The sequence below is a fragment of the Strongylocentrotus purpuratus genome, unplaced genomic scaffold, assembly GCF_000002235.5.
Source record: "Strongylocentrotus purpuratus isolate Spur 01 unplaced genomic scaffold, Spur_5.0 spur5_scaffold_18, whole genome shotgun sequence".
NCBI classification, from domain to species: Eukaryota; Metazoa; Echinodermata; class Echinoidea; order Camarodonta; family Strongylocentrotidae; genus Strongylocentrotus; species Strongylocentrotus purpuratus.
This window is the reverse complement of record NW_022145603.1, coordinates 5,780,284-5,803,512: the sequence shown is the minus strand read 5'-3', so window position 1 is coordinate 5,803,512 and position 23,229 is coordinate 5,780,284. Positions and strand designations below refer to the sequence as shown.

Below are 23,229 nucleotides of genomic sequence, written 5' to 3'. Positions count from 1 at the left end.
ATATCCCACAAACTATGACGTAATCTTACGGGGAAAGGTAATTTTATATGCAGCCACTGTTTTGTGGAATAACTTGCTGGAATACCTTAGAAATATATAAACATACAAAAAGTTCAGAAGTATTTTGAAAAAATATCTATATTTGGCACTTTGTTAGATCTCACAATTTGAACCCAATGCACCCTTTCCACTACCAGTACTTCTGTATGCTGTTCTGTAAAAGCTTATAGACATAAAATGTGCTATACAAAAACATTTAATTATTATTAACTTAATCAATATATTGCATTATACAAATGATAATCAGACTACTGTGATGTCATATTGTCTATTTGGTTATCAATGAACATACAGTGACATTCAGTAAATCTTTGAAAAAGTATGTAATTACATTTGACTCTTTAGATATCAAATATCTTCTACTTTCTTAAATAAATGTTATCTATTAAGACAATGTAAATGTTAGTTGAAAATCAAATATCAAACTTACCTTCATCAAAATGTGACAGTGTTGCATCCAGTTAACACCAATGACCAACTATTCCAATAAGCATATATACCTGCATGGAAGAATAACAAAATCAATTCATATTTCCTGAAAATATATTACAGTAATAGAAGTCAATGCTTGTTTACAATATTGAAGTATGTCTGTTTCAACATATCAATATTACCAGAGTCAAAACTGTAGCCGACTATATAGAAGCGATGACAGGCAATGCCTCCATATACATTGAAAAGAATAATTCAACAGATACAATATTTGCTACTTACTGTATGTACTGTACAACATATTATCAAGTGATTCATTCAAGTATATATACAGTGACTGTAGATCTGCTGAAAACCAAACCAAATCTTATAAATCATGTTCAATATTGCAATAATGTACCGGATCATATCTTGAGCAGAAACAGAGCAAATAAATTGGAGCCTTGCCTAAAACTTAACACTTTGGTTGCTTTCCTCGCCTCTCTGCACTGTCGCTCATTTCCCACACATGCATTTTTGCACAATTTAACAATCAACAGGCACCAATAGATTGCTTTAACATAATCGCTTTTAAACAATTATCAATTTCCAGTTTTGATTCACTCCATGACAAGCTTTACACACCAGTGTAATTTATTCTTACACTGGAAACAATTAGATAATCTTGAAGCCTTTGGTAAATCTAACTCATGATGAAAACAATGTGGCACAAGGAGATTTATCTGTGCGGCATATATAAAGACCTCAAATACAAATTGAAGTGAATAGAATCCCTTAATTCTTGGCATCTGAAGCACATAATAGGTACTTGAAATGCTTCTCTCCTTCAGCTCTCTCTCTCTCTCTCTCTCTCTTCAAACGCTTCTCTCCTCTATCTATCTCTCTCTTTCGCTCTCTTCAAATATTTCTCTCCTCTACCTTTCTTTCTTTCTCTCTCTCTCTCTCCTACAGCTCTCTAAATTGGGTTGCACATCCCCTAAAACTGACAACAAGTGCTGTTAAAGACATAGAATTACAAATCAAGGTCTCATCGAGATATCAGAGTACGGGAAGATTTCCATCAAACTCTGCTACTACTGAAACTTGACTCTTAATGAGGGGATGTTTCGTCCACGATGAAGAGCTTTAAGATGAAGGAGTAGCATTGAGCGTATTGAGAAAAACAGGTTTCGGGTTTCGAATTAGGACTTTAATTGAAAACACAGGTAATGTGCTTCTCTTGGAAACATAGATTCTAGTTGTGTCAGATACCAAGAATTCATCTGTAAGATAGAACATAAACAGGATACAGTAGCAGAAAAAGATACAACAATTTATATAATATTGTAAGTGAAAACTTTTGATGTTTTTTCCATTGTTATCTATAGTAGATGTAGACACACTAATAACAAACTATCTTTTTTCTATTATCTTCTAGTTTCCTCTACCACATAATGTGTAGAAAATGGCCATTTTAAAGGTGAGCTGGGGAATACAATTTCTTCTTTATATGTGAAGCTGTGGACATGATGATAATAACACTACTTCACCAGTAGTTATTGTCTTTTATTTGTATAAACAGAAAAGATGGACAAATTACAGGTAAGCTTACAAAAAGCATTATAGTATATATAGTTATAATTAACCAGGAGATTTGTTCTTCTATTTTCTATGACACTACGTAGGACATATTGGAGATGAAGCTTGCAATAAAATTGCTTGTTACCTGCAATATATGTAGACCTTTAATAAATCTCTAGTTTAGTTATTTTCTTCTATTTTTTGGTCTAAAGTACATGAATTCAAAGTAATAAAGGTTCTATTTTATGATACCTTTTCCCTTCTCTCTTTGTTTATATCAAATGTGGACACATTGAAGATAAGCTGACAACAATGACTTCTATTTTTGTTGTCTTCTTTAGATGTGAACATGTGACAAAATACTATTTCTGTTATTTTCTTCCATCTATGTCTTCAGCACATGTGGAAATATATGAGACATTAATCAACATTTGCCACCCTCCACCCAAGTGAAGTAAATGGGTAACTAGGTAGGAAGCAATTCTTTGAATGCTTTACTGCCATATTACGGTGGCTCAGCTACAGCCGGTGTTATACTATTATACTACATGTGTGTATAAAGAATTAAGAGCAGAAGAATATATTCATTTAGTAGGTGCGCCATATTATTATTCATAGTATAAGTATATAATAATTATTTGATTATTGTTCAGAGTAGATGTGAAGGGTAGACGTAGTGATGACTTCATGTATTTAATCTCTTGTCTTCAGTAGATGTAGACATGTTGGAGGTACATGTATGCTTACTATAATGTAACACAGATCAAACACTAAAATAATTTGTGTTAATGTACATTTTCTGAATTACCCCTCAGTCTATATGTGTATTCATACCTCAGTATATGTTTGTCTGTCTGTCTCTTTTTCTTCCTTTGTCTTTCTCTCTCTCTCTCTCTCTCTCTCACTCTCTCTCTCTCTCTCTTTCCTCTCTCTCTCTCTCACTCTCCCTCGTTCTCTCCCTCTCTCTCTTTTTCTCTTTTTTCTCATTCTCTCACTCTCTCTCTCCCTCTCTCTTGCTCTCTCTCTCTCTTTCTTTCTCTCTCTCTCTCTCTCTCTTGCTCTCTCTCTCTCTTTCTTTCTCTCTCTCTCTCTCTCTCTCTCTCTCTCTTGCTCTCTCTTTCTTTCTCTCTCTCTCTTTCAACCATCCTCATTCTTGCAGAAAGGTGTCTGAACTTTGCAAGTCCTTGAAGAAAACAAACCACAATAGCAACCTGGGGAATACTCCTTCAAAATTCAAGAATCCATTTCTAAAAATGGAAAATGAATATAAAAGTAGAAAGAGCCCCGGCCAGCGTCTTCCCCTGCACGCTTTGTTGTTCAGACTAATCCATTATGCAGCTCTCTCAAAAATATGATCGTCATGTTGCTAACTCATAATACTAACTGATCTTGTTGGTTGCATGAACAAGACCAAATTTGTGTGCGTGCGTGCCATTGATCAATTCCGTGACAAGACACGCACACGTGGTTGGATTCCTACCATAATAGAATATTATACTGTAGATGGTGAATATGGATGAAAGCTCAATCTGGTGAACTTTATTACTGGAGAGTACAGTATATTTGAAAATGTTTTATGTTGATGTATCGTGGTATAGTGGTTCATTCTCTTGACTCTCAATCCAAGGGTTGAGGGTTCAAATCCCAGCAGAGCCCTAACTCCCTTTGGCCAGACATTAATCAATATTTGCCACTGTCCACCCAGGTGTATATGGGTACCTTGTAATTGCTTGGGTTGATAATGATTGCAGGGCCCTCAAGAAGGACAGCATTGAAGCTGATGAAACTTCCCTGGGTAAACAATATTAATACTATTATATTCATTATAATTATCAAATAAGGCTCTTGTTTGATGATTTAATCTGAAGAAAATTTTCTTCTTTTCTTTTAGTCTCATTTCTTTCCGGAATTTAAAAGAGAAGACAATAACTTTAGCAATCAGGGCTCCTCTAAAGCCTATCTGCACTATTTTGGACAGGAGGGATAAGACTTCCCTGCAAGGTCACTGACAGGTAGTTATCGCATCAAATCAGCTCTCAATTAACATAAGAAAAAGGGACCATGGGGGACCGCTTAGGAATTATTTGCTATATAGAGTGCACAAGTAGCTACAAGTAGTACAGTCCTGTTTTAACATGTACTGTGTAGCTTTCTCCTTTAAATTCAGAACTGTAACCAACATTCACACAGTGTAATAATTCCTGAATATTTCATGATCAATTAATCATGATCTAACTTCCCAGCTCATTCATTCTAATACTCCATCGCCACACCAATATATCACCCTCCATCTATTATTGCGACCTCAGGAATAATTACACTTGAGAAGATGAAATTCAGCTTGATACCGCCGCCATACCTTGGCATTGAAAGTAGCATTGATGAAAGCATGCTGGTACAATAAAGATAATCTGATAGGCATTCTATGTGTAACCACAGTCAAAAACAGTTAAAGATAAAGTTGAGTTCTGGTCATGCGATTGACTTGTGAAAGATATGGTGTGGAATCGATGAGAAAAAGTTGATCATCTAGCAAAGAAGTATCGGTGTGTACTGCAAGGTTCTGGAATCATCTAAATGCTAAGAAATTTGGCCCAGTCTTCGTAAAGTTACAAGCACTGTACACAGAAAGATGTATATGGGACTATACGCACACATGCGCGACACATGCGTTTATCTCTCACAGACCAATAGATAAACTAATTTACCAAATATATCAATTAGTAGGCGGTTTCCCGGCAAAATTGTTATCATCATGTATTAGTCAAAACATATTCTTTCACATGATTGGTAATAAGAGCTTCCATTTCATTTTTTGAAATTGGCGCGTTTCCAATACTGGTCTTTACCTTTAAAGAGAAGGTTGAGTTCTGGGGAGAGGTGAAAAATAAATTTGTGAGCGTTATCATTGTCATTATGCAAGTGTGGAAGATCATGAGAGGAAAAAAGCATGGCTCTTCAAATGCCTTCATATTCCAAACAAGGCATGTAACATCATACAAATTGGGACAGATTTTTATGCCACATGTTTGTGTAGTCCCATATACATCTTTCTGTGTACAGTGCTTGTTACCAAGACTGGGGCCAATTTCTTATCATTTTCATGACTCGAGAACCTTGCAGTACACACCAATGCTTATATGCTACATGATCAACTGTTTCTGATCGATTCCACGCCGTCTCTTCCACAATGCAACCGCATGACTAAAATTCAACTTTATCTTTAAGTGAAATACCATCCTAATAATAAACATTGCATATGGCATGGAAAGAGGCAGCCTCACAATCATGCATCATTCAACAACGAAAGAGAAAAGGGTTTTCCACTGAAAATATATGCTCATTTCATCTTCAAAAAAGTTTGTGGTTTAATATACTTTCAGATCGGGTATTGTGGAAGGTACACAAATGCAGCCTGGTAGTGTGGAGGTAGATATTGTGGTAAGTAATGATTAAATACAGGATTTCAACGATTGGCATAACCACAATATTTAACACTTTTTTTTTTATATTCAGTTAGCAACTAAATTATTCATACCCACAAGAGCAGTTTGCTGACTGCACTGTAAATGTCAAAGCAGAAAAGGGTCAACATTCTACAACAGAATGTATTTGACCTTCACTCAAATAACTGACCATTATAACCTGGAATAAATAACATCTAATCTATGTACCTAGTATGGTACCTCCAGGACTCTTTCTATATCACAATTAATTATGCAAAGATAACAAGTTTAGTACTTCCTATCCATAGAGTAGTGCACCTGTCAACTATAAATAGACCAGGGGAAATGATGGCAAACCAGCAAGACAAGATAAACAAAATATTTACTCTGAACTAAAAGACCTGGAGATAATCAAATCCATACATCTGCCTGGATGCTATCTATTTATATCATTGACTCATTTATTTTAATACAGAGTTCTATGGTCTATCAGTCTACAGGTGTATCACTCTATGAAAAGGTACTATGTCCCAGTTGCAGGCAACAAAAACGAAACGGTTAAATTCCTACGGCATTTGAAAGACAGTACTTATTTAGACTTTCTCTCAAAACGAAAGGGTTTGAAAATGGCTTTTTGTGGGAAAATAATGACCATTGGTTGTCGAATCGACACAAGTGATTACAATCACCTAAGTAATAGTCTGATTTTCAGACCCTTGTACCGAATGGGCGTACGTTTTGTGCTGCACAAAGATTCAATCAGTTTAATTTTGGCCATTACAAGTGGTGGGTTATTGATGTAGACAAATGAACATGTACCTGTTACAGCTCATTTGATGTATATATTACCAAAGAAAAAAATTGTTAGTCAGCTAGTCACTCAATAGTGTCTGACAGTGCAGTCTAGAAAGTAAACAGGTTTCCTTGCATAATTTGAATACTACATGTAGGACACTGCAAATGTTTAAATTTCACAGATAGAACATACATGACATATTCTGTCAAGCTTATGAGGTAATAGAAGTGACAAAAATTATATTTCACGCTCTGCTGGATTCCAAATAACCTCTCTGCATATGTTAAAGTTTTCATTATTATTTAAATTTAAACACTGTCAATTAGGAGCCAGAAAGTTCTTACCTCATATCATTATAGATAGAGATAAAACACTGATTATCTCCAAACAGACAATAAACTAAATACATGTAGAAATATATGCATGGAAGTCTAATCTTTATAATAGGAGAATATCCCAAAAGATCTTTTTAGATAGAGCATATTTTGTGAATAGGATGAGTCACTCCTCAGGCTATCTACACTCATAACAAAATATGATAGGAGCACTATTATCACACCCTCATCCTCTCAGAGCCAGAAGGGTGTTAACTCCATCTTATTAGTAAGAGTTGATGCCTTCTGGCTCTCACAATGATGAGTAATAATTATAATAGTACCTCAGCCACAGCACAAATCAGGCAGAATCACTGTGTTTATGTCTGTTCTACTTAGGGCAGACAAACCATCTGCTTCTACATTGTGTTCATTCATATCAGGTGCTACAACGGTCATAGTGCAACACCTACTCCATTGAGAAGGAGAAAGTCAGGTCAGATCGACAGACATCAGAGGGATGCCCTCATCAAACTGACGGAGGTGGTGGTATACTCATGTGATAACAGCTGATGGAGATGTGGAGAAAAGATTGTGAATAGTAGAGAAAGAGAGAGAGAGAGAGAGAGAGAGAGACAGAGAGAAAGAAACAAATGATAGAAATATTGATTATGAAGAGAAAAAATATAAAGTGGTATTATCAGGTGCCATGACGGTCATAGTGCAAGAGCTATAGTTCATTGAGAAAGAGAAAGAGAATTACAGAGGTTGATATGGTATCCTAGTGATGTGATAAAGCTAATGAAAAATGAGATGCAAGGTAGAGAAAGGGGAGAGCGAATGAAGGAAAGAAATACAGAGCCAATTTTTTTTTACTATTGTGTGCCACAATGATCATAGTACAAGAGCTAGAGCATTGAGAAAGTGACAGAAAGACAGAGATGGATATGGTAGCATAGTGGTGTGATGAAAAATGAGATGCAAGGTAGAGAAAGGGAGAGAGAGTGATAGATAGAAATGTAGAGGGGAAAAAACCAGTGCTACTATCAGGTGACATGATTGTCCATTGAGAAAGAGACTAGACAAACATAGAGGAGAAGGATGTTCTGAAATCAGGAAATGGCATGGTGAGATCATAGAGCTATTGAAAGAGGAGTGAAGAGATAGAGAAAGGGAGAGAGAGAGTGATGGCTATGGAGCCAAAGAAAAAGAAATGTGTTACTAGTATGTGCTACGGTGGTCATAGTGCAAAAGCTAGTCCGTTGAGAAAAGAAAGTCAGGTCAGGCAGACAGAGGGGTGTCGTGATACGGCAAGATGACGGAGGTGGTAGTATACTGATGTGATAAAGCTAATGGAGAAGTAGAGAAGAGGTGGTGAATAGGAGAGAGAGAATGAATGATGGAAATATTAATTATAAAGAGAAAGATATAAAGTGGTATTATCAGGTGCCACGATGGTCATAGTGCAAGAGCAATAGTCCATTGAGAAAGTGAGAGACAGACAGATCTTGATATGGTAGCATATATAGTGGTGTGATAAAGCTAATAAAAAATGAGATGTAAGATAGGGAAAGGGAGAGGAGAGATAGAGAAAGGGAGAGCGAATGAAGGAAAGAAATACAGAGACATTTTTTTTTTACTATTGTGTGCCACGATGATCATAGTGCAAGAGCTAGTCCATTGAGAAAGTAGATATGGATAAGGTAGCGTAGTGATATGATTCAAGCTAATGAAAAATGAGATGCGAGGTAGAGATATGAGAGAAAGAGAAAGGGAGAGCAAGCGATTGATAGAAATATGGAGCAAACAAAAACCTACTATCAAATGACATGATTGTCCATTGAGAGAGAGAGAGATAGAAAGACAAACAGAGAGAGGAAGGATGCCCTGAATTGGTTTTTAAAAAAAGAGGTGGTGCTATAGAGAGATCATGAAGATGGAGAAAAGGAGAGAGAGATTGACCAGAGCTGCCAACCTTGTGCGACCAACAAAAGGAATCATGATGGCAAAAAAAAGGAATTTAAAGCAAAAAAAAAGGAATTCATTAAAACGAAACTTACAACCATGCGCGACACACTTCCAATGCAGAAATGTCCATTCCTCATGCTGTTTTTTCCATACAAGCAGGTATTTTGGGGGGTTATTTTGGTATTATCAGCATTTCATTCTTTTCTGAGAATATCTTTCTCTTCAAGTATGTTTTCAAGTATGTTTTAAACTTAGTTTTCTATGGAATGTGTGATCAAATCAACATTTTAAGGCAGTTGTTTGACGTGCAGTATGTAATTAAATGTTTAATGTAAAAAAAAAAATTTAAACAACGTATTTTATGAAGAAAAAACGTATTATCGTAATTTGGAGAAAAAAACAGAGTAATTCCGGCAAAAACGAAATGGTTGGCAGCTCCAAATGATAGATAGAAATATTGAGCAAGAAAAACATAGATGCTAGAGAAAGACAGGTCAGACAGACATTGAAGGGATGCCTTGAAATTGCAAAATGATAGAGATGGTAGTACATACTGAAGTGGAGAAGAGAGTGTGAATAGGAGAGAGAGAATGATGGAAATATAAAGTGGTATCATCATGATGGTCATAGTGCAATACTTTGTCAGACGGACATTGGAGAGATGCCTTTAAACAGCAAAATAAGGGAGGTGGAGGACTGGAGATATTAAAGAGCTTATAATAAGAAAGATAGAGAAATAGAGAGAAGAGAGAGAGAGAGAGAGAGAGAGAGCGAGAGAGAGAATAATAAAGAGAGGTTTGGAGATAGATTATGTATCCCTAATTTTTTTTTGCACAGGTTTTTTTTTAAGACAGAGATAGAGAGAGGGGGAGAGAGAGGAAAAGAGGGAGAGGAAAAGAGGGAGAGGGAGAGGAAAAGAGGGAGAGAGAGAGAGGAAAAGAGGGAGAGAGAGGAAAAGAGGGGAGAGGAGAGAGGGGTCGAGATAGAGAGATAGAGAGAGGGGAGAGTGAAAGAGAGAGGGGAGAGAGAGAAAGAGAGGGAGAGAGAGAAAAAGAGAGAGGGGAGAAAGAGAGAGAGGGAGAGAGAGAGAGAGAGAGAGAGAGTGGGAGAGGGGAGAAAAAGGAGGAGAGAGAGAGAGAGAGAGGGGAAGAGAGAGGGAGAGGAAGGAGAGAAAGGGGGAGGATGGACAAAGGGGAAGAGAATCAAAGTGCAAAGGTTGAGAGAGGGATATAACAAGCTAGAAGAGAGGTCTGGAAAGCGGAGTTATAAAGGCTCACACACCTGAAATGAATACAAATAGTGCAGTATATCCCCTATAATAATCAATAATCAAGACACAATTTTATTTGCTCAGCTCGGCACAAATGTGATCTCATCAATGCACATACTTGCACATGCACATGTTTACCTCACTAACATACTGCATTTCAACACATTCATGTGCGCATGTGTGAAAATCATTCACAGCTAACATACAGCATTTCAGCACATTCATGAGTGCATGTTTGAAATCAATACTACATGTACATGTAGCCAGAGAGCAAGAGACAGTCAATACATTATCAAATTCAATTAAGTCGACATGGTGGTAACAGCAGAGAATGTGAGAAGAGGCTCATGTACAGCAAAGGCTTAACATTTTAAGTAAAATCAATCTGAACATGCCACTGACTTGGTGTGCCATTCAGCTTTTGAATGTTAGGGACAGGTAGAGAGAGAGAGAGAGAGAGAGAAAGAATAACAGAGAGAAGGGGGATGAGAAAGCAAGGGAGTATTCAATACCTTATGTGCAACTAAAGAAATAGATGTACATAAAAAATTAGAAGTGTGATGTACTCTAGTTGCTGTAAATATGGTTTTGGTGCAGCACAAGTGGTTAGCTATTGCTCCAAATTCTTTCTTGGGTTCTAGGAAAATTACCCCCCCCCCCCCCCAGGACAATTCCCGCCCCCTGGAGGGCGATTGTCCAGTGGGGTAATTGTCCCGCTACCTCTTTCTAGATTCAACCATTTTCAGCAGTGAATATGAAGATGGTCATAGAGAGACAAGGGTGAAATGGGGTCAAACTGCTATAAATTTCCAGAACACTTTGGAGAGATGGAGATGGAAAGAGGAAATGGTTAATAGAAGATTGAAACTGAGGTGAGAGGAGATGAAAAGAGAGAGTGAAAAAGTAATAACGGGGGAAAGGGAAATGGAGAGAGAAATTAGTGAATGGGGGGAAAGAAAGATAGATATATACGCTTTACATAGACTAAGAGAGAGAGAGAGAAAGAAGAGAGATGGGAAGAGAGAAGAGAGAGGGGAGAGAGAGAGAGAAAAGACAGAGAGGAGAGACAGAGAGACAGAGAGACAGAGAGAAGGGGGAATATGAGAGATGAAAAGAAGTCATCACAGCATGTCAAGCTACCACATACATCTCTATACAGAACTAGACCTACATGAGAGCAGTGAATTAATTTGATATTGGGTTGGTCAGATGAAGAAATATAAAAGAAACTCGGAAGGGGGTCTTCCAACGAAGAGAATGGGAGCAGAAAATATGGGAGTGAATGGACTGTGCATTCAAGTCTATTTTCCTAATTGATTAACATACAAATGTGCGATCTTTTTCTCCCCAACTAGCCGACATGTTGTACTCATTTCCAACTCTCTCTTTCTTTTCTGTTTCTTGCTCTTTATGTCAGAAGTTTTGAAAACGAACAAAAGACTATATAGCAACCACTTCTCCTTTTTCAGGCTTTGTCATACATGTAAAAATATGATTCTTTCATATCCCTCCATTTTGCTCTCTCTCCTCTCTCTCTCTCTCTCTTATGATTTATCCCTATCTTGATGTTACTATTCTCTCTCTCTTCTTTTGTCAAGTCATATTTCCTTCTCTTGATTTCCTTGCTTGTGACTTGCTCCCTCATACTCATGTTTTTACTCCCATCGGGAAACATCTTTATCTGTTGTAAACTCTATCTTTTTCTCTATCTCTTCCTGTTGTTTCTTTGGCTCTCCCCTCCCTCTACCCCCCCCCCCTCCCTCTCTCTCTCTCTCTCTCTGTTCCAATTTCTCTTTCCCCCCCCCCCCCTCTCTCTCTCCCTCTCTCTCTCTCTCCCCCTCTTTCTCTCTCCCTCCCTCTCTCTTTCTCTCTCCCTCCCTCTCTCTCTCTCTCTCTCTGTTCCATTTTCTCTCTCCCCCTTCCCTCTCTTTCTCTCCCACTTTCTCTCTCTTCATACACCTACCTCCTTACCCTTCCATCTCTGTTTCACGCTCCAAACTGCCATTTTTATGTATAAGTACACTTCCAAAACTCTTCCAGCATCTTTCTTAAACTTTTATTTATTAAATGTAAACGTACACTCATATTTAACTCGACATGCTCATGATTACCATCTTAATAATCCCAAACTTAGTTTAGCCCTACGATCAATTAGACACCATGGACCAGATATTTGGAATAACTTACCGAACCATATTAAAACTAGGACCTCCCTTTATTCTTTTAAAGCTTATATGAAAGCATATTTGTTAACTCAGTATAGTTTACTAGATATTACATAGAAATTTAAAAATTATCTAATTTGTTATGTCTTGAATTGTTCTGTCTTTGTCAACAGAAATGGACCCTGCATACATTTTAATATTATCACCCGTAACTGAAATCAACACACAATTAAATATCACGGTATTAGTCTCTTTTTTGTTCCACCAAGCTAAATTTTTTGCACCTTGCACAAATGCACTTCTCAACACGAAATATTTCACTAAATTTGTTTTGTTATTTGCACTCAAAATTAAATCAGCCATGCTCACTTTTAATCACTTCACTTATATCTTATTTAACATTGAATACAATGCAGTTGCATGGGTTGTTCTTTTATTTTGTTAACTCGGCAGAGGCCACGGTCATGTTCAAGCATTTACGCTTACGACATGTGGTCTCCTGCTTTTTCCTTTTGTAACAGTATGAAACTTTTATTTAAACTAGAAACAAACTTTGTCAAACTTACATGTTATTCATTATATTCATTTGTATGTTTCTTTGTATTGATATGAAAAAGTGGAAATAAAACAAACAAACAAACACCCATCCCCGACCAGACCCCCCCCCCCTTTTCCCTTCTCTCCCTCTCTCTCTCTCTCTCTCTCTGTTCCATTTTCTCTTCCCCCCCTCTCTCTCTCTCCCTCTCTCTCCCCCTCTTTCTCTCTCCCTCCCTCTCTCTCTCTCTCTTTCTGTTCCATTCTCTCCCCCCCCCCTTCCCTCTCTTTCTCTCTCCCTCCCTCGCTCCCTCCTCCTCTCCCTCTCTCCCACTTTCTCTCTCTTCATACACCTACCTCCTTACCACTCCATCTCTGTTTCACACCCATCCCCGACCAGACCAACTCAAGATATTTCCTTACATCCTCCCCTTGCTAAGACAATGAGATCCCGCCTGATGAATGGCAGAGTATCTGTGCTTTTGGCTTCTTATCAATCAATGTAGCAACCCCTTGGCAAAGAGACGCTTCTCTTCCGCTCTCAACATTTGTCACTTTAATGTTAGGCCAAATAAAATAAAAAACATGTTTAGCGTCCTGTTTTTTTGAAAAATAGGAAGGAGGAGGCCCTTTTCTTTTCTTTTTTTTTCAAAATGGCCACTCAAAATGGCAGCTTGGTTCCCCTTTTTCCCTGACAGTCGGGATATTTTTCAAAATGGCCGCCAACATTTTTTTTTTTTTTTTTTAAATCAGAAATAGATCCATTTTAGCAGTGTTTTTCATGTTTTTTTTCTTAAAAAAAAAATAGGAGGCGGCCCCCCAAAAGGAAGCGGGCGGGGACTCTAAACATGTATATTTTTTTTAAGTGGCCTTATCATCGTGTGGATGCTTTCTAAATGAAATGACATAACTTTTCTGCATCTTATAAAATACAAGATAAATGAGTACATAGTAAGCTTTTGAACGATGGATGTGCACTGATTTTGTTCTCATCTCTTCAGGTAATAGGTCATTTTCGTAATGTAACCAAATTTAATGCATACGTCTTTGTGAAGTGCCTCAATACAAATTATTTCATTCACCTGATAAGGATAATAGTATTTCAATAGTCATAATGCAAACTGCATATATCAAGTGTTGATAGGTAGGTCAACCCATAATGTTTGTCCTACCTAGCAACAACTTATGTATGCAGTTCGAATTCTGTCTATTGAAATACTATTATTCTTATCAGGTGAATGAAATAATTTGTATTGAGGCACTTCACAAAGACGTATGCATTAAATTTGGTTACATTACGAAAATGACCTACTGTATTAAAGCACATGTGAGAATTTGTTTTCTTCATTTTGATTATCCAGGACGTGTATGAATAAACCTTCATGGTCAATGTTAAATTGTTTGAAACCAATGAGGTGAAAAGGATTGAAAATCTTCAATTTCCCAACTGCATGCTAGCCTTAAAATAGTCTTATTCCTTGTTTCAAGATTGCATTCTATGATCCATGATTCTGAACATTCATCATGTTCATGTCAACACTGCACATGATTTGAGCAAACACAGTGTTCTTTTAAACCAATGGGGTGAAAATGATTGATCATCCCTAATGTTCTTATACTCCGACACATTTACCAGGGTCTCTTTCCTCCTCTCTCTCTCTCTCTCTCTCTCTCTCTCTTTCTATCCCAATTTCAACTACAATCCACCATGACACATATTTCTTCTCACCTCCAATCCTTCCCTATCCATGCTAACTTATTTAATTCTTCTTCCTCTTTCTCTCTCTCTCGTTCTCTCTCTGTATTTCTCTCTATCTCTCTCCCACTCTCTTATCTTTAGCTTCCTTTCTTTCTTTCCTTTCCTCTATCAAATCCACACCTTTTTATTTCTCCTTACCGCAATCAATTCCATTTTTAAACTAGCTGACAAAATTCTGTGTACCTCAGAGTATGCCCTTCTATTTTTTTCTCTTTCTTTCTTTCTTTCTTTTCCTTCCTCCTTCCTCTGTCCTCTCCTCCCTCTTTTCCTTCATCTATCATCATGATGAAACCTCTACCCCTACCCAATCATTCCTTTTGTACACTTGCTGATCTATTCCTTCTATTACTCCTCTCTTCTTTAGCTCTTTCTTTCATCGCTCTTCTTTTCCTTCATCTATCATCATGATCCCTGTGTATGATAGCAAATCCCATTCCTTCTTTCTCCATTTATCTCTCTTCTTTCTCTCCCCCCCCCCCCCAATCCTCTCTCCACTATCTACTTCATTCTCTTTTTCTTCATCCATGACACCTTCCCCTTCTACTTCCCTCTCTCTCTCTCTCTCTCTCTCTCTCTCTCTCTCTCTCTTTCTCTCTTGTTTAGCCTTTTCTTTCATTTCCTGCTCGTTCCCTTCATCTATCATCACCACGACACCTCTATTTCTCCCCAGTCCTTCCCCTTCCCCGTGATCCGTCAACCTGTTATTTGATCTTTTCTATGCATAATGCAACTCCCAGCATGGATACATTTATACAAATTTGTCGGAATCCTGGGCTCAAGTTAGAATTCGGAACTTGCCTAGTGGTGTAACTTGTCACAAGACAAATGAACGGCGGCATCGATGGCTCAAGTATGCAAGATATGACAGAAGGGAAGAAGCAAGTATTTGGAGGCTATATGCTGACTGTGGGGAAATCCCTTTGGTAATGAGTATTTGGAATATTGCATTGGTCTGTGTTTCTCAATCAGGCTCCTTGGAAATTCACAGATCATAGAAAGAGTATTTTGAATGGGCCGCAATCAGCAATCAAGGTTGCAATTTTTATGATGTAAATCTCTCACAGTTCAATTTCTCTCTCAATTTATAGAGCTGGCAAAATCAGGTGCTGGTAATGACAGAAAAAATATAGAATCAACCATTTTGGTAGAAAATATATACAGGTAACTGCTGGTACCATGTTAAAAAGAAATACCGATTTGTTCAAGGCAGCTCTTTGTGGTATTGCTTATTTATGAAATTTTGGACATTGTGCTTATTCCTTGTTTAATTACTACTTGTAGACATTTTAAAATGTTTTTTGAGGTCTTTTAGATTTTAAAGAAGGTTCATTTGTAGAACTAAATCACTTACATGTACAGCTCTCATGTATATTTTTCAGTGGTGAGATAGAACCTTATAACGGCATCCTATTCATTAAAGCCGTAGAATGATTGCGTCGCCCTGGCACCTTCTAAGACTTCCATCAATACCAGTGAATAATGATTAATCCTTCGCTTCTAATGCTCTATGTTATGTCTTATCGCATACATGTCAATCAATGTCAGGTGGAGAAGAAAAGAGAAGAGGACTCATGAAAAGCATCGGTAACTCAAAGCTTCATCAGAACACGGTGCTAACTGATGGTTACTACATTTCATAAGGGCACCTGTACATTACACATAGGGCCATGCATCTCAGACTTAAAGGGGAAGTCCACCCTGAAATTAAGTTAGTTTTAATAGGAGTAGAAAAATGAGAGAAACAAGTCAGTGAAAGTTTGAGCAAATTCCGATTAAAAATAAGGAAGTTAGGATTTTTGAAGTTGTGATCAATCAAACACAAATTGGCAACTCTATGACGTATCATGCGAGCTCAACTTCCATTTGCTCAGTACTAAAAAAATCTAAAATCTTCATTTTCCCTCAAGAAAAATTTCAACCATACATGCACCCTAAATATAATAATTGCAAATATGTTTCTATACTCCCTGCAAGGAACAAATATATATTCCATCATCAATAACGAAGAAAACATGATTTTATGGAATATTATGCACAAAGCAAATGAAGGAGAGCTCGTATAATAAGTCACAGAGTTGCCAATTTGTATTTGATTGATCACAACTTCAATAATTCATAACTTTCTTATTTTCATTCAGAATTTGCTCAAACTTTCACTCACCTGATTTTCTTATTATTCTGCCTCTATCGAAACAAACTTATTTTGGGGGTGGACTTTCCCTTTAACACTGTTAAACGATGCCTTTAATTCTGTTCTTCCTGACGGCCCTGCAATTATTCTTGTCTACAGTACAATTTGAAACTGTTCTAAACATGTCTATCTGAATAAATAAAGACTAAATGGACAGAGGGCTCATATGAACTGAAATACATCAGTTTCCAGGTCACTTGCGCTTAATAGATTCAATAAGGCGTCATCGACATGTATGCGGACAACTACCCCTAACCTCACACCTCTCTCTCTCTCGTACACTCCAAATCACCTGCCGTAAGTGTGAAAACTCCCCTCATCTTCCACTCAATCCCGTTGATACACTGCCAGCATTCACACCTTGATGACCTATACCCCATGATCAGCGTTCATACATTATTGTAATCTACTCCTGTCGCAATCGCTGCATTCACACATCGGGAATGCTCCCCAGGGAGTGGAGAATGTGCATACATTGTGTGTGGGTAAGCATGAATCCAATGACTGGAGTAATAATATATATCTGTAAAGTGTATTGAGAGTGCCTGCGGTCCTGAAATGCGCTATATAAGGATAAACTATTATTATTCATATTATCGTAATCTACCCACAATCGTTGCACATTGTAAATTACCCACAAAGGCAAACCCACAAAAAAGGAGGAAAATTTACCCAGAGGGCTGAGAATTTTGCCAGGGGGCATGAATCTTTAGGATACCACTGCCATGAAGTAATAATATCTTGCTGGTTTAATGTGTACATGAAGAAAAAAATGACACAGTAATTACTGAAATTATTCAGCCTTTTTTCTGGCGCCATTTTAGCAACATCTGCCACTGAATTTAGAATGCTACAAGTTACTTGCTTTTTGTATTCGCCCTTTATTTGATTTGACTTTTACTTAATTATGACTTTAGAGCGTAAATTGATTCCTTCTCTCTATGAACAAACCACAAAGGTGTCGTACAACTCTTTTTCTTCTTCTTTTTCAATTGCAGTACAGGCCACTATCAGGTGTATTGCCGTACTGTTGAGGTGCAGTGCAGATGTATGTATGATGTCTGATAAAAGGTACAAATTACGATAATTTTTTTTATAGAGATGGTTGCTACTTCAAAATCGTAAAAATATCAGACATGATGAAGCTTCTCGTCTTGCCCTCATAAAAATTAACTAAAAATAAGCTTTAGTATGTCTTTTTCATACAACTTTTGGAAATGCATGTTTGACACAAAACCAATAATTTTTTTAAATTTCCAACAACATTAAAGAAAATAACTACCATAGTGAAATAAAAATACTTTTGAAATACCATATTAGAAGAAAATGATTGTACATTGTATAATTTAGTAAATTGCCGTTAAAAATGCATGGAATATAGGTAGTTTAGAACCCTCAGTTATAAATAGCAAAAGAGGTGTTGTGGACGAGTGGAAATGTCACTGGACTGTGGATCACAAGGTCCGTGGTTCAACTCCTACCGTGGCACTAATGTCCTTTGGCAAGACATTGGAATGCTCCCCAGGGAGGAAAGAGTGTGCATACATTGTGTGCGGGTAAGCCTGAATCCGATGACCGGGGTAATATATCTGTAAAGCGCTTTGAGAGGGCCTTCGGTCCTGAAAAGCGCTATATAAGAGCTAGCTATTATTATTATTATTATTAAAAGATCAAATTTGAATATAAACACAAGGTGTGAAACATATCCTAAAAGCTTTTTTACTTCCGGCTTTTTTAATGATTTTTCTAATGGTTTGTCACTCAAACGTGATCTCTTTCTCCACTACACATATCTGAAGGGATTTGTGAATAGACGAACAAAGATTAACTTTCAAGAGCGGGTGCTCAAAGGATAAGTGCTAAATAAAGTACCCCTGATGGTTTGAATTAAAATTCTTTGCCACCCACATTTATAGACTTAACAAAAGATTCCCAAAAAGGTTGAGAAAGTCACAGAAATATTTCCTCACAAATGAATTTAACTCTTCCCTAATACTAATAGACAAATATCAAGGGGGTCTATTCAGAACTCGGAAGTAAAAACGAAAGGGTATCAATTGAGCAATATAAGTCTATTTCAAACGAGGGGTTCTGCAGAACTTCCGATTCTAATTCACTTAAAGCAGTTAGGGAGAAATAATATCAAGTCATTTCGTTGAGTCATTTCATTTTCAGGTCTTGCTGATATCTGAAGAACCACCTCCAAAAATACAGAAGCAAAATGTAATCGAGCGATTGTAATATGCTTCATATTTCTCTTACACCAACATCTCCCTATTTAAACCCCATGTGGAGTTAACTTTCACATAAAATAGTTTTATATTTCTGCTGGGTTTAGTTTTGTTTTGAGAACACGATCGCAAATATTTTTGAAAAATCAACTGAAGGGCAATTTCAATACCCTATTGTATGTCCTATGGAAATCATGTTCAGATTATGTAACTTTACTTACTTTACTTTAATACACGATGTTGTAGGTCTAAGTCTGTTCATCGATCCAGGATTCTTCCATGATTACTGCTATTTGTGGAGGGAGGAGGTTGTGTAATTAATATGAGACAATAGACAACACCTAGACCGGCTCATACAAAAGGCTTACATTCTTTGACCAGTGACTATCAAGTCTATTCTTAAATGAGTTTACCGACCCAGCTGCCATAACGTTTTCTGGGAGACCATTCCACAGTTCCACAACTCTATTGCTAAAAAAGTATTTTCTTATATCTAGCCTTGAATATTTCTTTTCAAGTTTTCTGGAGTGACCTCGAGTTCTATCTTCTGTACTCATCACTATTGTCATTTTCACACATTTTGATAGGTGACGCACAATTCTAATAAAATTGCCTTGCATGTAGGTTGATTTTTTTCTGAAGTAGTTGCTTTCATGTTTGAGGCAGTTTACCCCCATCATGTATAAATAAGGCGTCACATTTTAAAGGTAAAGATCAGTTTTCGAAATGCCCCCCTCTCAAAAAGATGAAATGGAAGCTCTTATTACCAATCATGTGAAAGAATATATGTTTTGACTAATAGGTGGTGGTACAAATTTTGCTGACAAACCGCCTACTAATTGATATATTTGATAAATTATTATTTCTATTTGGACCTGATAGATATCGTGCATTTGTCGCGCAAGTGTCGCGTAGTCCCATATACATCTTTCTGTGTACAGTGCTTGTAACTTTACTGAGACTGGGCCAAATTTCTTATCATTTTGATGATTCCAGAACCTTGCAGTACACACCAATACCTATATGCTAGATGATCAACCTTTTCTGATCAATTCCACAACGTTTCTTTCACAATGCAATTGCATGACCATTACTGGTCTTTATCTTTAAAGTTCTTCTTCCGGTTACATCGGCCTCCTTCAGATTTGGAGTTGTTGGAGGGGGACTGATCAGAGATGGATGCATGTTTATCTGGAAGGATGTAATGATGATGATGATGATGTCATCTCAAACAAAGCAGTCAGAACCATACCTCAAGCCCAAGGTATCATCTGAGGCCCGTTTCACAAAGCCTTTTTTCAATGACAAATGACAAAAATCAGTAACAAATCTGCTTATAACCAATCAGAAGCAAGGATTTCAGTAGCTTACAGGGGTGTATAACCAAAAACTGTCATTTGTCACTGATGGCAAGGTTTCTGAAGCCCCCCCCCCCCCCCCCATGGATGTTATATCATCTATTAGGAGCCTGAAGGGAGTCAATTCTACACAAAGTGACAGAATGTTATGTCACTTTCTGACAATGATCAATATAGATCAGCTGGAGGAGAATGAATTGAATGAAGGTCTCTATATTTCTATCCTTGGGCCAAGCATGCTAAACTGAGAACATTGAGCTAAGTATACTTGATACGTACCGGTACATGTAGCTGCAAGGAGTGCCATGAAATACAGAAATGGTGTGTGGATACAGCACTTATCAATTTACAGTAACAATTATGCTAGGTCCAGTGCAAGTAACTTTGACAACGCCAGTAAATCTTTGCAGTGGTGTTTTTGATGCGCTATGGGAGGGCATTACAAGTCTTATTAACAAATTTTAAATGTAACAAATTTAAGTCTGAAAGGTGTAATAACACATCTATTCAAGAAGATTCAAGATTCGACTCACCTCAGCTTAGACCGATGATGGACCAGCAAAACAATCGGCCCAGAACTGACAGAAATTCAAAGACACACCCAGAGGAAGATCCTTTCCTTTTACAGCTAACAATTTTGACATCCAAATGGTCTGTAAAATGTTGGACACAAATGCTCATTCAAATCAAAGAGTTCAATTTCGCCTTGTCATAATCATTTTAATGTTCCTGTTTGATCCTCATTAAGCAAGTTTTCTACATGTAACTGGTCAATTCTGAAGACTGCAGTGAAATCTTAATGTTAAATTGAAAGAGAAAATATAGCAGCATCTTTAAGTTAACAAGTTTAACATAACTTCCACAACTTTCCCAAGCAGATGTTGGCCTACAGTAGGGAATTTGAAAGCTCCTGGCCAGGCAAAATAGACTCGCATTCGACTGCTGAAGTAAGCACTCTAAGCTATACTACTAGTATTACATAATTAAAGGGCTTCCCAAGTCCAATACAGTATCAGTTTCAATGATGTCTTTTTTGTTGTCGTTATTTGACTTAGAGAGGGAAGAAAATCATGAGTTTCACCAGTTGGTGACGAATAATCCAGCTTATGTGATTAGCTTACTCATGAATAAAACAGTGAAAGTTAATAGCTTTATTTGTAAAGCTTCTCCTACGCAGTCCAAGCGAAGCCTTCCTCATGCACCACCACCACCACGCAACTACCAGGCCGGTGGGCGGGGCACAAAGACAACTCAGTGGACCGTTACATAACTTTTACAAGAACGGTAATTCCGATCGAAGAAATTGTTCAGGATTGTTCTGATGAAAGCAAAGTAGGCCCAAAGCAGGGCCAAAGCCAAAGAACTACAATAAGCTCACCTGATTTCGGTCATTGTTTGGGTCTAATCTGGATATCTGGCATCAGTCATTCAGTGTCTTGGCGGCGCTTTCTTCCATGTTCCAAGTTGCGACCATATATGCACAGGTTTTTCCTGATGATAGCGATTGCGCAATAATAATTTGAGTGGACAGTGCAGTGTACAGCGCGCGCATATCTTTGGAGTGGAAGCAATGTAGAAAGTGACCTCGATCATGATGCCGAGCTAATTATTAATAGAAGAATTATGGATCAAAGTTTCACTTTGAACACCTGTTCTAATGCCATTCGGGATTATATTTATTTAATGTTTAGACTAATGATAGAAAGATGTTACATGTTTTGGAGGTCCCTGCAACCAGGGGCGTACGCAGGATTTTTCCAGGGGGGGGGGGGGGGGGGGGGGGTTTAAAATATTTTGCTCCCGAAAATTTGAAAATTGCGCCGGCCGAAAAGTCGCTCTGTGGGGGGGTGGGGGGGGGGGGGGGGGGGGGGGGGGGGGGTAAGCGGACCCATTTTTTTTTTTTTTGGTCTCGAAATTTCAAAAATTGACATTTTTTGTCGTTGGGGGGGGGGGGGAGGTAAGGTCACCTTATTTAGGTTAGTCGTGGGTATATATATATATATTTTTTTTTTTTTTTTTTTTAATAAAAAAAAAAGGGGGGGGGGGTTTTAGGTTTTTTTAGGGGGGTTTACATACATACAAATACCAAAGGGGGGGGTTTGAACCCCCAACCCCCCCCCCCCCCCCCCCCCCCTGCGTACGCCCCTGCCTGCAACTATGAAAAGCACAAAATAGCGAGATTACGGATACTGGACATTTCGTAACATGAATCTTTATTTCATTAAAAAAAAAAAAATCTAACCAAATTGATTGATTGATTATCGAATACATATGTTCATTATTTAACTTGATATTTCATTCATGATTTGTTGAACAAATGACTTGTAACAAACTACCGAAACCTATTTTTAAACTGTTAATCTATTCCGAAATTCACTGCCCATAAAAGACATCATTGAAATGGGATAGAGATAAAATCGGATCGGACAGTAAGAGAAAGATATCACAAATAAGGCAGATAGAGGGATATGGAGAGAGAGATGGAGAGATAGAGTGACAAAGAGAGACAGAGAAACATAGAGGGATGGAGACCAAGCAAGAGAGAGAGGTAGAAAGAGAGAGAGAGAGAGAGAGAGAGAGAGAGAGAGAGAGAGAGAGAGATGGGGGTAGAGGAAAGGGTAATATATACCGGAAACATAAATTCATTCCCTCTCTCGGCAAGCCTAACCGCAAGTAACAGTTCTCTCTTCACGATGCAGATGTACTCGGTTCGATTCCCGGCTACGCCTTTTCTACCTCGCGTTTTTTTCGTCATCTCTTTTTTTTTGTTTAGGGGAAACCCCCTCCCCCTCAATAAAGGAGTACAAGTAGTTTATCAGCATATTTTTTAAAGTCATTAACTTCAGAAAGCATTAACATCTTGACCCGAACAAGTTAATAACAGTGAAGCACAGTGGTCATGTGGATAAGACATCGCTTCACAATGTAGATGTACTCGGTTCGATTCCCGGCTACGCCTTTCTACCTCGCGTTTTTTTTTTCCGTCATCTCTTTTTTTTGTTTAGGGGACACCCCCTCCCCCTCAAGAAAGGAGTACAAGTAGTTTCTCAGCATATTTTTTAAAGACATTAACATCAGAAATTGTTAACATCTTGAACCGAACAAGTTAATATCAGTGAAGCACAGTGGTCATGTGGATAAGACA

The 23,229-nt window shown here is 37.7% G+C and overlaps 1 long non-coding RNA gene across 1 annotated transcript; it reads right to left on the bottom strand.

Moving 5' to 3' along the window:
• Positions 1 to 408: 408 nt before the first annotated feature.
• On the bottom strand, positions 409 to 21,327 carry LOC115925379. Its single transcript, XR_004064676.1, has 2 exons — positions 20,618 to 21,327; positions 409 to 560 (listed from the first exon to the last, which is right to left on the bottom strand). It is a non-coding gene; the product is annotated as an uncharacterized LOC115925379 (long non-coding RNA).
• Between the last annotated feature and the right edge of the window lie 1,902 nt (positions 21,328 to 23,229).